This window comes from Ranitomeya imitator, chromosome 3 (assembly GCF_032444005.1).
Source record: "Ranitomeya imitator isolate aRanImi1 chromosome 3, aRanImi1.pri, whole genome shotgun sequence".
Taxonomy (NCBI): domain Eukaryota; kingdom Metazoa; phylum Chordata; class Amphibia; order Anura; family Dendrobatidae; genus Ranitomeya; species Ranitomeya imitator.
This window is the reverse complement of record NC_091284.1, coordinates 349,954,858-349,967,723: the sequence shown is the minus strand read 5'-3', so window position 1 is coordinate 349,967,723 and position 12,866 is coordinate 349,954,858.

The following is a 12,866-nucleotide window of genomic DNA, read 5'->3' as shown; positions in this document are numbered from 1 at the left end:
GCAGAGCACTATATGGCACAGCTACGGGGAAATATGAACGGTGCAGAGCACTATATGGCACAGCTATGGGGCAATAATGAACGGTGCAGAGCACTATATGGCAGAGCTATGGGGCAATATGAACGGTGCAGAGAACTATATGGCAGAGCTATGGGGAAATATGAACGGTGCAGAGCACTATATGGCAGAGCTATGGGGAAATATGAACGGTGCAGAGCACTATATGGCACAGCTATGGGGCAATATGAACAGTGCAGAGCACTATATGGCAGAGCTATGGGGAAATATGAACGGTTCAGAGCACTAAACTAGAGCGTTAAACTAGAAGAAGAGGGGACGGGAAGAAAAACATTAGACTTGAACAAAGAAGATCCAGGAAAACATACTCAGAAGGGAGGTAAGAACATTTCTAAAACAATCCACAGCGAGGAGATTGGAACAAAACAAAATCCTCTAAACTGCATGCTTGCAAACGCCAGAAGCCTGACAAACAAGATGGAAGAACTAGAAGCAGAAATATCTACAGGTAACTTTGACATAGTGGGAATAACCGAGACATGGTTAGATGAAAGCTATGACTGGGCAGTTAACTTACAGGGTTACAGTCTGTTTAGAAAGGATCGTAAAAATCGGAGAGGAGGAGGGGTTTGTCTCTATGTAAAGTCTTGTCTAAAGTCCACTTTAAGGGAGGATATTAGCGAAGGAAATGAGGATGTCGAGTCCATATGGGTCGAAATTCATGGAGGGAAAAATGGTAACAAAATTCTCATTGGGGTCTGTTACAAACCCCCAAATATAACAGAAACCATGGAAAGTCTACTTCTAAAGCAGATAGATGAAGCTGCAACCCATAATGAGGTCCTGGTTATGGGGGACTTTAACTACCCGGATATTAACTGGGAAACAGAAACCTGTGAAACCCATAAAGGCAACAGGTTTCTGCTAATAACCAAGAAAAATTATCTTTCACAATTGGTGCAGAATCCAACCAGAGGAGCAGCACTTTTAGACCTAATACTATCTAATAGACCTGACAGAATAACAAATCTGCAGGTGGTCGGGCATCTAGGAAATAGCGACCACAATATTGTACAGTTTCACCTGTCTTTCACTAGGGGGACTTGTCAGGGAGTCACAAAAACACTGAACTTTAGGAAGGCAAAGTTTGACCAGCTTAGAGATGCCCTTAATCTGGTAGACTGGGACAATATCCTCAGAACTAATAATACAGATAATAAATGGGAAATGTTTAAGAACATCCTAAATAGGCAGTGTAAGCGGTTTATACCTTGTGGGAATAAAAGGACTAGAAATAGGAAAAACCCAATGTGGCTAAACAAAGAAGTAAGACAGGCAATTAACAGTAAAAAGAAAGCATTTGCACTACTAAAGCAGGATGGCACCATTGAAGCTCTAAAAAACTATAGGGAGAAAAATACTTTATCTAAAAAACTAATTAAAGCTGCCAAAAAGGAAACAGAGAAGCACATTGCTAAGGAGAGTAAAACTAATCCCAAACTGTTCTTCAACTATATCAATAGTAAAAGAATAAAAACTGAAAATGTAGGCCCCTTAAAAAATAGTGAGGAAAGAATGGTTGTAGATGACGAGGAAAAAGCTAACATATTAAACACCTTCTTCTCCACGGTATTCACGGTGGAAAATGAAATGCTAGGTGAAATCCCAAGAAACAATGAAAACCCTATATTAAGGGTCACCAATCTAACCCAAGAAGAGGTGCGAAACCGGCTAAATAAGATTAAAATAGATAAATCTCCGGGTCCGGATGGCATACACCCACGAGTACTAAGAGAACTAAGTAATGTAATAGATAAACCATTATTTCTTATTTTTAGGGACTCTATAGCGACAGGGTCTGTTCCGCAGGATTGGCGCATAGCAAATGTGGTGCCAATATTCAAAAAGGGCTCTAAAAGTGAACCTGGAAATTATAGGCCAGTAAGTCTAACCTCTATTGTTGGTAAAATATTTGAAGGGTTTCTGAGGGATGTTATTCTGGATTATCTCAATGAGAATAACTGTTTAACTCCATATCAGCATGGGTTTATGAGAAATCGCTCCTGTCAAACCAATCTAATCAGTTTTTATGAAGAGGTAAGCTATAGGCTGGACCACGGTGAGTCATTGGACGTGGTATATCTCGATTTTTCCAAAGCGTTTGATACCGTGCCGCACAAGAGGTTGGTACACAAAATGAGAATGCTTGGTCTGGGGGAAATTGTGTGTAAATGGGTTAGTAACTGGCTTAGTGATAGAAAGCAGAGGGTGGTTATAAATGGTATAGTCTCTAACTGGGTCGCTGTGACCAGTGGGGTACCGCAGGGGTCAGTATTGGGACCTGTTCTCTTCAACATATTCATTAATGATCTGGTAGAAGGTTTACACAGTAAAATATCGATATTTGCAGATGATACAAAACTATGTAAAGCAGTTAATACAAGAGAAGATAGTATTCTGCTACAGATGGATCTGGATAAGTTGGAAACTTGGGCTGAAAGGTGGCAGATGAGGTTTAACAATGATAAATGTAAGGTTATACACATGGGAAGAAGGAATCAATGTCACCATTACACACTGAATGGGAAACCACTGGGTAAATCTGACAGGGAGAAGGACTTGGGGATCCTAGTTAATGATAAACTTACCTGGAGCAGCCAGTGCCAGGCAGCAGCTGCCAAGGCAAACAGGTTCATGGGGTGCATTAAAAGAGGTCTGGATACACATGATGAGAGCATTATACTGCCTCTGTACAAATCCCTAGTTAGACCGCACATGGAGTACTGTGTCCAGTTTTGGGCACCGGTGCTCAGGAAGGATATAATGGAACTAGAGAGAGTACAAAGGAGGGCAACAAAATTAATAAAGGGGATGGGAGAACTACAATACCCAGATAGATTAGCGAAATTAGGATTATTTAGTCTAGAAAAAAGACGACTGAGGGGCGATCTAATAACCATGTATAATTATATAAGGGGACAATACAAATATCTCGCTGAGGATCTGTTTATACCAAGGAAGGTGACGGGCACAAGGGGGCATTCTTTGCGTCTGGAGGAGAGAAGGTTTTTCCACCAACATAGAAGAGGATTCTTTACTGTTAGGGCAGTGAGAATCTGGAATTGCTTGCCTGAGGAGGTGGTGATGGCGAACTCAGTCGAGGGGTTCAAGAGAGGCCTGGATGTCTTCCTGGAGCAGAACAATATTGTATCATACAATTAGGTTCTGTAGAAGGACGTAGATCTGGGGATTTATTATGATGGAATATAGGCTGAACTGGATGGACAAATGTCTTTTTTCGGCCTTACTAACTATGTTACTATGTTACTATGTTACTATGTTACTATATGACACAGCTATGGGGAAATATGAACGGTGCAGAGCACTATATGGCAGAGCTATGGGGCAATATGAACGGTGCAGAGCACTATGTAGCAGAGCTATGGGGAAATATGAACGGTGCAGAGCACTATATGGCACAGCTATGGGGAAATATGAACGGTGCAGAGCACTATATGGCACAGCTATGGGGCAATAATGAACGGTGCAGAGCACTATATGGCAGAGCTATGGGGCAATATGAACGGTGCAGAGAACTATATGGCAGAGCTATGGGGAAATATGAACGGTGCAGAACATTATATGGCAGAGCTATGGGGAAATATGAACGGTGCAGAGCACTATATGGCACAGCTATGGGGCAATATGAACAGTGCAGAGCACTATATGGCAGAGCTATGGGGAAATATGAACGGTGCAGAGCACTATATGGCAGAGCTATGGGGAAATATGAACGGTGCAGAGCACTATATGGCAGAGCTATGGGGAAATATGAACGGTGCAGAGCACTATATGGCACAGCTATGGGGCAATAATGAACATGCAGAGCACTATATGGCACAGCTATGGGGCAAGAATGATCTATTTTTATTTTTGAAATTCACCGGTAAATGCTGCATTTCCACCCTAGGCTTATACTCGAGTCAATACATTTTCCCAGTTTTTTGTGGCAAAATTAGGGGGGTCGGCTTATACTCGGGTCGGCTTATACTCGAGTATATACGGTTGGTGCAGGGTAAAGAAAATAAACAGCAAAAGAGATAAACTCTAGCTGGTCTTTCATAGACTGGCTTAAACTAAAACAGTATGGCTGGACATCCAAATGAGACTATCACCAACAGGAAATACCAGCAAGGGGAAAGTATATAAAGCCACACCCTAGAGGTGATAGGTCAGACAAATGAGTAAATGAAAACACTTGTTACCCTACAAAGACTGAGGCAAGGATAACAGAAACTAAACACACAGAGAAAAGCTGTATCTGCTTGTAAGAGGGTGAACTGTAGTCCCACTGAGAGGGCACTAGGACCCTGTGGTTTTTGCCTGTTGCAGCAGAGGACAGACCTCCCAGAGACAATGTGTGCTGTGGGGTGGGGTCTAGTGTCTCGAGTGTAAAGTGAAAGTAGGAAGTGAGAGCTGAGAGAGAAAAGGCGGGAAGAAAAGGAGAGGCTGCTGTGAGATCTTAAAAAGAGACTGTGTGGATTTACTGCAAGTGTTTTAGGAGGAAAAGAAGCTTTTGAGAGACTTTTTGTTGCTAACGTTCCCCTGGAGAAGAGCTAACCTTTTGTTTAACTCTGTGAGAGACTTGTGTTGCTAACGTTTCCTGGAGAGGAGCTAACCCTTTATCTAAGAAAAGACGGAGACTTTGCTAAGAACCCAGTACGAATTTGGAAGTCTGTGGATTCCCTGTGCATTGAGTGGAGAAACAAGTCTGGACAGACTGCTGATACAGAGACGGACGGATTGTCGTGGAAACATTCCTAGGAGCTACAGAAGCAGAGACTACATCGTGAGACCACTAACTAAGTCCCCGGCGTTTGGGCTCGGCATCGGCCGACAAGACAAGAGGAGCTTGCTGTAACTTATTGGCGCTGAAGATATGGACTGGCTACAGCCTGTGCGGATTCCTGCCTGAGAGGAAATCTATCTCAGGATACGGTACCATAGTTATAGATACCCGGGTATCTCTGCTCAGAGTGTTAAGTTGTTACTTTAGAGGTGTATCTTATATTAGAGTTGTGTAAGTTATACTCAATGTGCCATTCCAGGGGCTCCCTTAATAACACTACATTCAATTTACACTTGTTCCTGTTTTTAGTTGTCTGTTAGGTAAATTTCTTACTAGTCTGTTGTAGTACACAGTTCTCAGGAGACCTTTGAGTGGCACAGTGATTTCAGCTGCTGCTGAATTAGTGTATCTTTGGGGTGCATCTGCCTTAATATTCTCCATATTACCTTGATTAATTTGCCTTTGAGTAAATACCGTTGGAGATTTCTGCCTTGGTCTTGGTTTGTGACTCACTGGATCTTATTCAGACCTCTGGTCATTACATTTTTGGCGTAGTCGGCAGGATCCAGTGTTTGTCATGGACGAGGGTGAGGGTGGAAATGACCCCGCTGTATCCGCATCCTCCTCGGGGGTTGGGGTTCCCCTGGCAGCCGCTGCGACTCCGGGAGGGTATGTGCCTGTAGGAGCTTTACTTCAGCACATGCCGAAATACGATGGGCGCAATATGGCGTTGCAAGATTGGGCTGAAAGAATCCGGAGTATTCTGCGCATGTGTAATTTGACCCCCGCGTTACGCGCTGAGCTGGCATTAAATGCACTGGAGGGTGATATTAGGCGTATGGTGATGGTGCGCCCAGAATCAGAGAGGGATACATTAGAAAAGATTTTGGAACTGTTAGAGGGGAGTTTGGGGGGCCGAGCGCGTGTGGCCCAGCTTCGGTCCCTATTCTTTAATCGTCCCCAGAGAGCGTGTGAGTCCCTGATGCAGTACTCTAATATTTTACAAGAGATGTTGAATGAGATGCAGCGACTAGACCCGGGGGCCATGGGGGCGTTCCGGGAGGTAGACCGCTTGCTCCGGGACCAATTCATCACCGGTTTAGCCCATAGACTTCTCCGGGACAAGCTGTTGGAAATGGCCCGGGTTGCACCAGAGTTATCTTTCTGGCAGATTTACCGAGCTGCAGTGGAAAGGGAAGAGAAATCAGTCTATGTTCCCGAGGGGTCAGTGAACAGTGCCCAGCTGGAGGAAGGTGTGTCATCAGGGTCGGGGGGAGAGGGGCTTGTAAGCGTGGTACAAGCTTTGCGTGCTGAGGTGAAGGAGTTGAAGCTGAAATTGTCTCAACTGACAGTTGATCCCGCCTCTATCCCCTCACGGGAACCTCCTGCCCCACCCCCTGGAACGGTGACCCCGCAAATGGCCAGGTCGTCCTATCAGAATGAGTCAAGCCCTCGCCCACGAGGAACAATCACCTGCTGGAAGTGTGGCCGCCAGGGACACATCTCGCGCTACTGCCGGGCGCTTACAGCCCCAGAAACCCCGTCGCCGGCTTTAAACTTCCGGCCGCTGCCATGAGAGGGCAAGCAGCAGCGGCCCCACCCACACAAAGCCCTCGACGGAATGAACAAGATTTGTTTGCATGTAGTCCAGTGATAGAAGCAGAGTTTGAAGGGCGGAAGATGAGGTGCTTGGTTGACACGGGATCCGAATGTACTATAATGCCTCTAGAAGTATATGAGAGATACTTCAGTCGACTAGTGATTCCAGTGATGGCCGAGTGATACGACTGACCGCCGCAAATAATGGTCAATTGTCAGTCAAAGGGATCGTGTGGATGCAACTAAAAATGTTTGGTCAAGAGCTGGGGCAGAAAGGGGTAGTACTGGTGGATCACCCCCCTAGAAGAGGGATGGAAGTGACGCTCGGAATGAACGTGCTGCGAGATTTGAATCACCAGATGTATGCCAGTGAAGGACCCCGATACTGGGCCCGTGCGACAAGACACCGACCCACACAGAGAATTCTACACCGTCTAGTGCTGAGTTGCGACTTGCTGAAAAGTGCGGTCCCAGGTGGCCGGGTGGGCCGGGTCCGAGTGACTTCGAGGGCCCCGATCCTGCTGGGACCCAGACAAGAGGAACTCTTAATGCTGCCTGTGGGAGCTGCACAGAGATTGAATGGGCTTGAAGTGCTACTTGAGCCCGCCCGAGAGGGTTCCTCATTTGCCAAGGTACATGTGGCCCGGTCTTTGGCGATTGTGAAGAATGGACGAGTGCCGGTCCGATGCATCAATGTTTTAGATGAAGCTGTTGCAATTCCCGCTGGGACCATACTGGCTGAACTGTTCGTGCCGGCAGAGAAGGTGCCGGAAAATGCAGGGTTCGAATTGCGACCAGACCAACAGTCATCCTGGACATTCGCGGTCGAGGTAGGCCGGACTGAACCTCCTACGGAGGAATGGAATGTTCATGTGATCATGGAGCAGATGGGAGTGGATCGGGAGAAGCTGACCCCTGTGCAGTTGGAGCAGTTGGAGAGAGTTTTGTGGGAACATCAAGAGACATTTTCCCGACATGGAGAGGACTTCGGGTGTACCCAGACGATTGAGCATGAGATTCCAACGGGGGATACTCCACCCAATAGAGAAAGATATCATCAAATTCCTCCGGCGCTCTATCAAGAGGTGAAGAGCATGGTGGCCAGTATGCTGGACAACCAAGTGATCCGAGAGAGCCGGAGTCCCTGGGCGGCCCCTGTAGTCTTGGTCCGCAAGAAGGATGGGACACTCCGATTTAGTGTGGACTATCGGAAATTGAATGCCCACACCGTACGGGACGCATATCCTTTACCCCGTATTGAAGAATCCCTGTCGGCCCTGGGTCGGGCCAAGTATTTCTCAACGTTGGATTTGGCAAGCGGGTACTGGCAGGTCCCAATGGCTGAAAAAGATCGGGCCTAGACGGCGTTTGTCTTGCCAATGGGGCTCTTTGAGTTCAACCGGATGCCCTTTGGCCTCGCTACCGCCCCAGGAACCTTCCAACGCCTGATGGAACATTGGGCGATCTAAATTTTGAATCAGTACTGATATATCTAGACGACATTGTGGTGTTCGGAACCTCATTTGAAGATCATCTGGAGAAGCTGCGTCAAGTTCTCCGGCTGCTCAAGAGCTACGGCCTGAAAATAAAGCCAAAAAAATGTCAACTGTTACGAAACCAGATTGAATATTTGGGGCATCTGGTGACCCCGGACGGGGTACTACCTTTAGCCAGTAAGATTAAGGCGGTACAAGAGTGGCCACCTCCTTGTGACCTGCGAGAAGTGCGGGCCTTCCTGGGCCTAGCAGGATACTATCGGCGGTTTGTGCCTAAATTCTCACAAGTGGTGAGTCCCTTGAATGAACTTTTGAGAGGGACAGCGCTGGGTCCTCGAAATCGCCCCATTCCATGGGGGCCCCTACAGAAAAAGGCATTTGATGGAGTGAAAACCGCCCTAACGAGTGCCCCATTGCTGGCCTATGCCCGGTTTGACACCCCTTTTTTTGTTGTTTACCGATGGTAGTCTTCATGGGTTGGGGGCAGTACTAGCACAGGTGCAGGACGGCCGAGAACGAGTGATTTCTTATGGCAGCAGATCTTTAAGAGACTCCGAGCGAAATCCGGCTAACTACAGCTCATTCCGGCTGGAATTGCTGGCCCTGGTGTGGGCAATGACAGAACGCTTCGCCGAGTATCTAAAAGGAGCTGAGGTGCTAGTCATGACAGATAACAACCCGCTAGCTCACTTAGAGAATGCAAAACTGGGGGCGTTGGAGCAGCGGTGGGTCGCCAGACTGGCCAAGTTCAATTACCGCATTAAATTTCGCTCTGGTCGAGAGAACGGCAATGCAGATGCATTGTCAAGAGTGCCCCTTGGGTCATCCGGGGAAGATGTTGACGAACAACTTGAGGATACTGAAACTCCAGCTTTGGGGCAGATACCTATCTTCCAAAGTGTGGTACACTCAAGTGGGGTGGCCACCGGGATGCCCTGTGTCCTGGGTAAAACACCCTCAGATTGGACAAGAGTCCAGGATGAGTGTCCGGACATTGCACTTGTGCGCCGTTGGGTACAAAACAAGGCCTGGCCCAGTGCAGAGGACAAGGCTCAGTTGTCCATGGAAGGAATGAAACTCCTTCGACAATGGGATAAATTGTGTGTGGAGCAAGGTCTTTTGTATCGTAAGGTTATTAGAGGACTGGGGGGTCTGCAATACCAAGATAGGTTATTACACTTGGGGCTATTTAGTTTGGAAAAACGAAGACTAAGGGGTGATCTCATTTTAATGTATAAATATATGAGGGGACAGTACAAAGACCTTTCTGATGATCTTTTTTATCATAGACCTGAGACAGGGACAAGGGGGCATCCTCTGCGGTTGGAGGAAAAAAGGTTTAAGCATAATAACAGACACGGATTCTTTACTGTAAGAGCAGTGAGACTATGGAACTCTCTGCCGTGTGATGTTGTAATGAGTGATTCATTACTTAAATTTAAGAGGGGACTGGATACCTTTCTGGAAAAGTATAATGTTACAGGGTATATACACTAGATTCCTTGATAGGGCGTTGATCCAGGGAACTAGTCTGATTGCCGTATGTGGAGTCGGGAAGGAATTTTTTTCCCCAATGTGGAGCTTACTCTTTGCACATGGGGTTTTTTTGCCTTCCTCTGGATCAACATGTTAGGGCATGTTAGGTTAGGCTATGGGTTGAACTAGATGGACATATAGTCTTCCTTCAACCTTAATAACTATGTAAGGTGTACCTGCCATCGGAGCTGCAGCATCGGTACCAACTGATAATTCCTGTGGGGATGGGGCCAGTGGTCGCTCGTGAGGCGCATGAGAAGGGGGCCCATTTTGGAAGTGAATAGACACTTCAGTGGTTGCAGCGAGTCCTCTACTGCCCTGAGTTGGGAGGGATGGTGGCCGACGAGTGTCGGCAGTGCCGAATTTGTGGGCTCAACAAAAGCCCTGAGCAGCGGGCTCCCACACAGTCTATTAAGACTTCAGCTCCACTGGAGCTACTCATGATTGACTACGTGTTGATAGGGTACTCTACGTCAGGGTACTCCTATTGCCTGGTGATGACAGATCACTTTACCAAGTATGCTGTAGCGGTGCCGACAAGAGATCAGACGGCCAAGTCGGCGGCTGAGGCAGTGTGCCGACATTTCTTCCAAGTGTTCGGGTGTCCGCAGAGAATACATTCAGATCAAGGGGCCTGCTTTCAGGGGACGCTGATGAAAGAGTTGCACCAGCTCTATGGTATCGAGCAGTCGAGAACAACGCCTTACCACCCTCAGGGTAACGGGGCGTGTGAGCGTTTTAATCGGACCCTGTTGCAAATGTTGAGGTCCTTAGAGAGTCAGCAACAGACATGCTGGCCTGAGTATCTCCCCGAATTGATGTGGGCTTACAATAACAGGGTGCACAGTACTACTGGTTACTCACCACACATGTTGATGTTTGGTAGACCTGGCCGAGACATTGAGGATTTGAACATGCCAGATCCCTCCTCTGCCCCCCTTCGGACTGCATCCGAGTGGGTACGAGAGCATCGGCGGCGGTTGAGGGTGGTGCATCAGGTGGTGGGCGACTGCCTTCGACAGGTGGTCCATAAGGACACGCGACCTGTACAAACAGAGCTGTTCTCTCCGGGGGACAGAGTGTTGGTGAGGACAAAACGACGGTCAGGAAAGCTGAGTGACCGATGGGAGGCGATACCGTATCTGATAAAAAAACAGGTGAACCCTGAGATTCCAGTGTACGAGGTCGAACCGGTGGGACAGGGGGGCCAACCCGTAATTTGCATCGTAACATGTTACAACGGTGCTAGTTTGAAGATTCGGCGCCTACCCCCCTAGAGCCAGAGGCCATGTTCCAAGGGGCGGAAGCTCTGAATGATCTTGAGTTTGATGGTGTGCTTACTCCTGCGCCTGCTTATTTGCCCCCTGTGACCGATCTGGCCTCGGGTGATGAGAATGTTGGGGATATGGAGGATGTTGTTGAGGAGAGTGCATCAGGTCAACTGCTTGGTCCTGACGCTGTATCACAGGACATCGAGCCGCAGGAGGAGACAACTCCACTTACGCCCACTAACACGACCACGGAAGAGACTCTAGCTCCCTCTAAGGTCGCACCTGTTGATGTAGGACTCAGGAGAACTACACGATCTACGGCAGGAATACCGCCTCAGCGATATGCTCAAGATGAATTTGAGTGGGAAGGTATGTCGAGGACGCCAACCTCTAGTGGGGTGGCATGTAAGAGGGTGAACTGTAGTCCCACTGAGAGGGCACTAGGACCCTGTGGTTTTTGCCTGTTGCAGCAGAGGACAGACCTCCCAGAGACAATGTGTGCTGCGGGGTGGGGTCTAGTGTCTCGAGTGTAAAGTGAAAGTAGGAAGTGAGAGCTGAGAGAGAAAAGGCGGGAAGAAAAGGAGAGGCTGCTGTGAGATCTTAAAAAGAGACTGTGTGGATTTACTGCAAGTGTTTTTGGAGGAAAAGAAGCTTTTGAGAGACTTTTTGTTGCTAACGTTCCCCTGGAGAAGAGCTAACCTTTTGTTTAACTCTGTGAGAGACTTGTGTTGCTAACGTTTCCTGGAGAGGAGCTAACCCTTTATCTAAGAAAAGACGGAGACTTTGCTAAGAACCCAGTACGAATTTGGAAGTCTGTGGATTCCCTGTGCATTGAGTGGAGAAACAAGTCTGGACAGACTGCTGATACAGAGACGGACGGATTGTCGTGGAAGCATTCCTAGGAGCTACAGAAGCAGAGACTACATCGTGAGACCACTAACTAAGTCCCCGGCGTTTGGGCTCGGCATCGGCCGACAAGACAAGAGGAGCTTGCTGTAACTTATTGGCGCTGAAGATATGGACTGGCTACAGCCTGTGCGGATTCCTGCCTGAGAGGAAATCTATCTCAGGATACGGTACCATAGTTATAGATACCCGGGTATCTCTGCTCAGAGTGTTAAGTTGTTACTTTAGAGGTGTATCTTATATTAGAGTTGTGTAAGTTATACTCAATGTGCCATTCCAGGGGCTCCCTTAATAACACTACATTCAATTTACACTTGTTCCTGTTTTTAGTTGTCTGTTAGGTAAATTTCTTACTAGTCTGTTGTAGTACACAGTTCTCAGGAGACCTTTGAGTGGCACAGTGATTTCAGCTGCTGCTGAATTAGTGTATCTTTGGGGTGCATCTGCCTTAATATTCTCCATATTACCTTGATTAATTTGCCTTTGAGTAAATACCGTTGGAGATTTCTGCCTTGGTCTTGGTTTGTGACTCACTGGATCTTATTCGGACCTCTGGTCATTACATTTTGTCTCGGTAGACAGAGAAGCCGACCATAAAGCACAGGCTCAAGGCTTAGAACTCAGATGCATGAAAGTAATGCTGGCCAGCCACATGACCTAATTTCCTCATGAGAGCTGTCAGCTTTCAGACATAAGGGATCCTTCAAGATCAGCTAAATTCTAGGGAGAGAAGATTGTAAAAAGAGGTTACTCTTAACTTGTTTTGACTGAACAAACTCTTCTTCATCTATCCACTGGATAGATGCTAACTTATTTATAAGTGAGGAGCAGGGGCGTAACTAGCGCAGTCGCAGCAGCTGCTGTGACTGGGCCTGGCGGGTGAGGGACCTGCTGATGCCAGCAAACTCTTATGTTTGATGTGTGGCACTGTTCACATTGGACCTTAGGTCCTTTATCTATACACTTCAGGCCATATCTGCCTCACTACCAGTAAGCTACACAACATCACCATCATTAACCCCTTTCAGACATCTGACGTACTATCCCGTCGAAGTGGCCTAGGCTCGTATGACCACCGACGAGAGAGTAAGTCATATGCGATCAGCCACGCTCACGGGCTGGTGTCAGCTGATTATCACAGCTGACATCCGGCACTATGTGCCAAGAGTGGTCACGGACCACTCCCAGAAC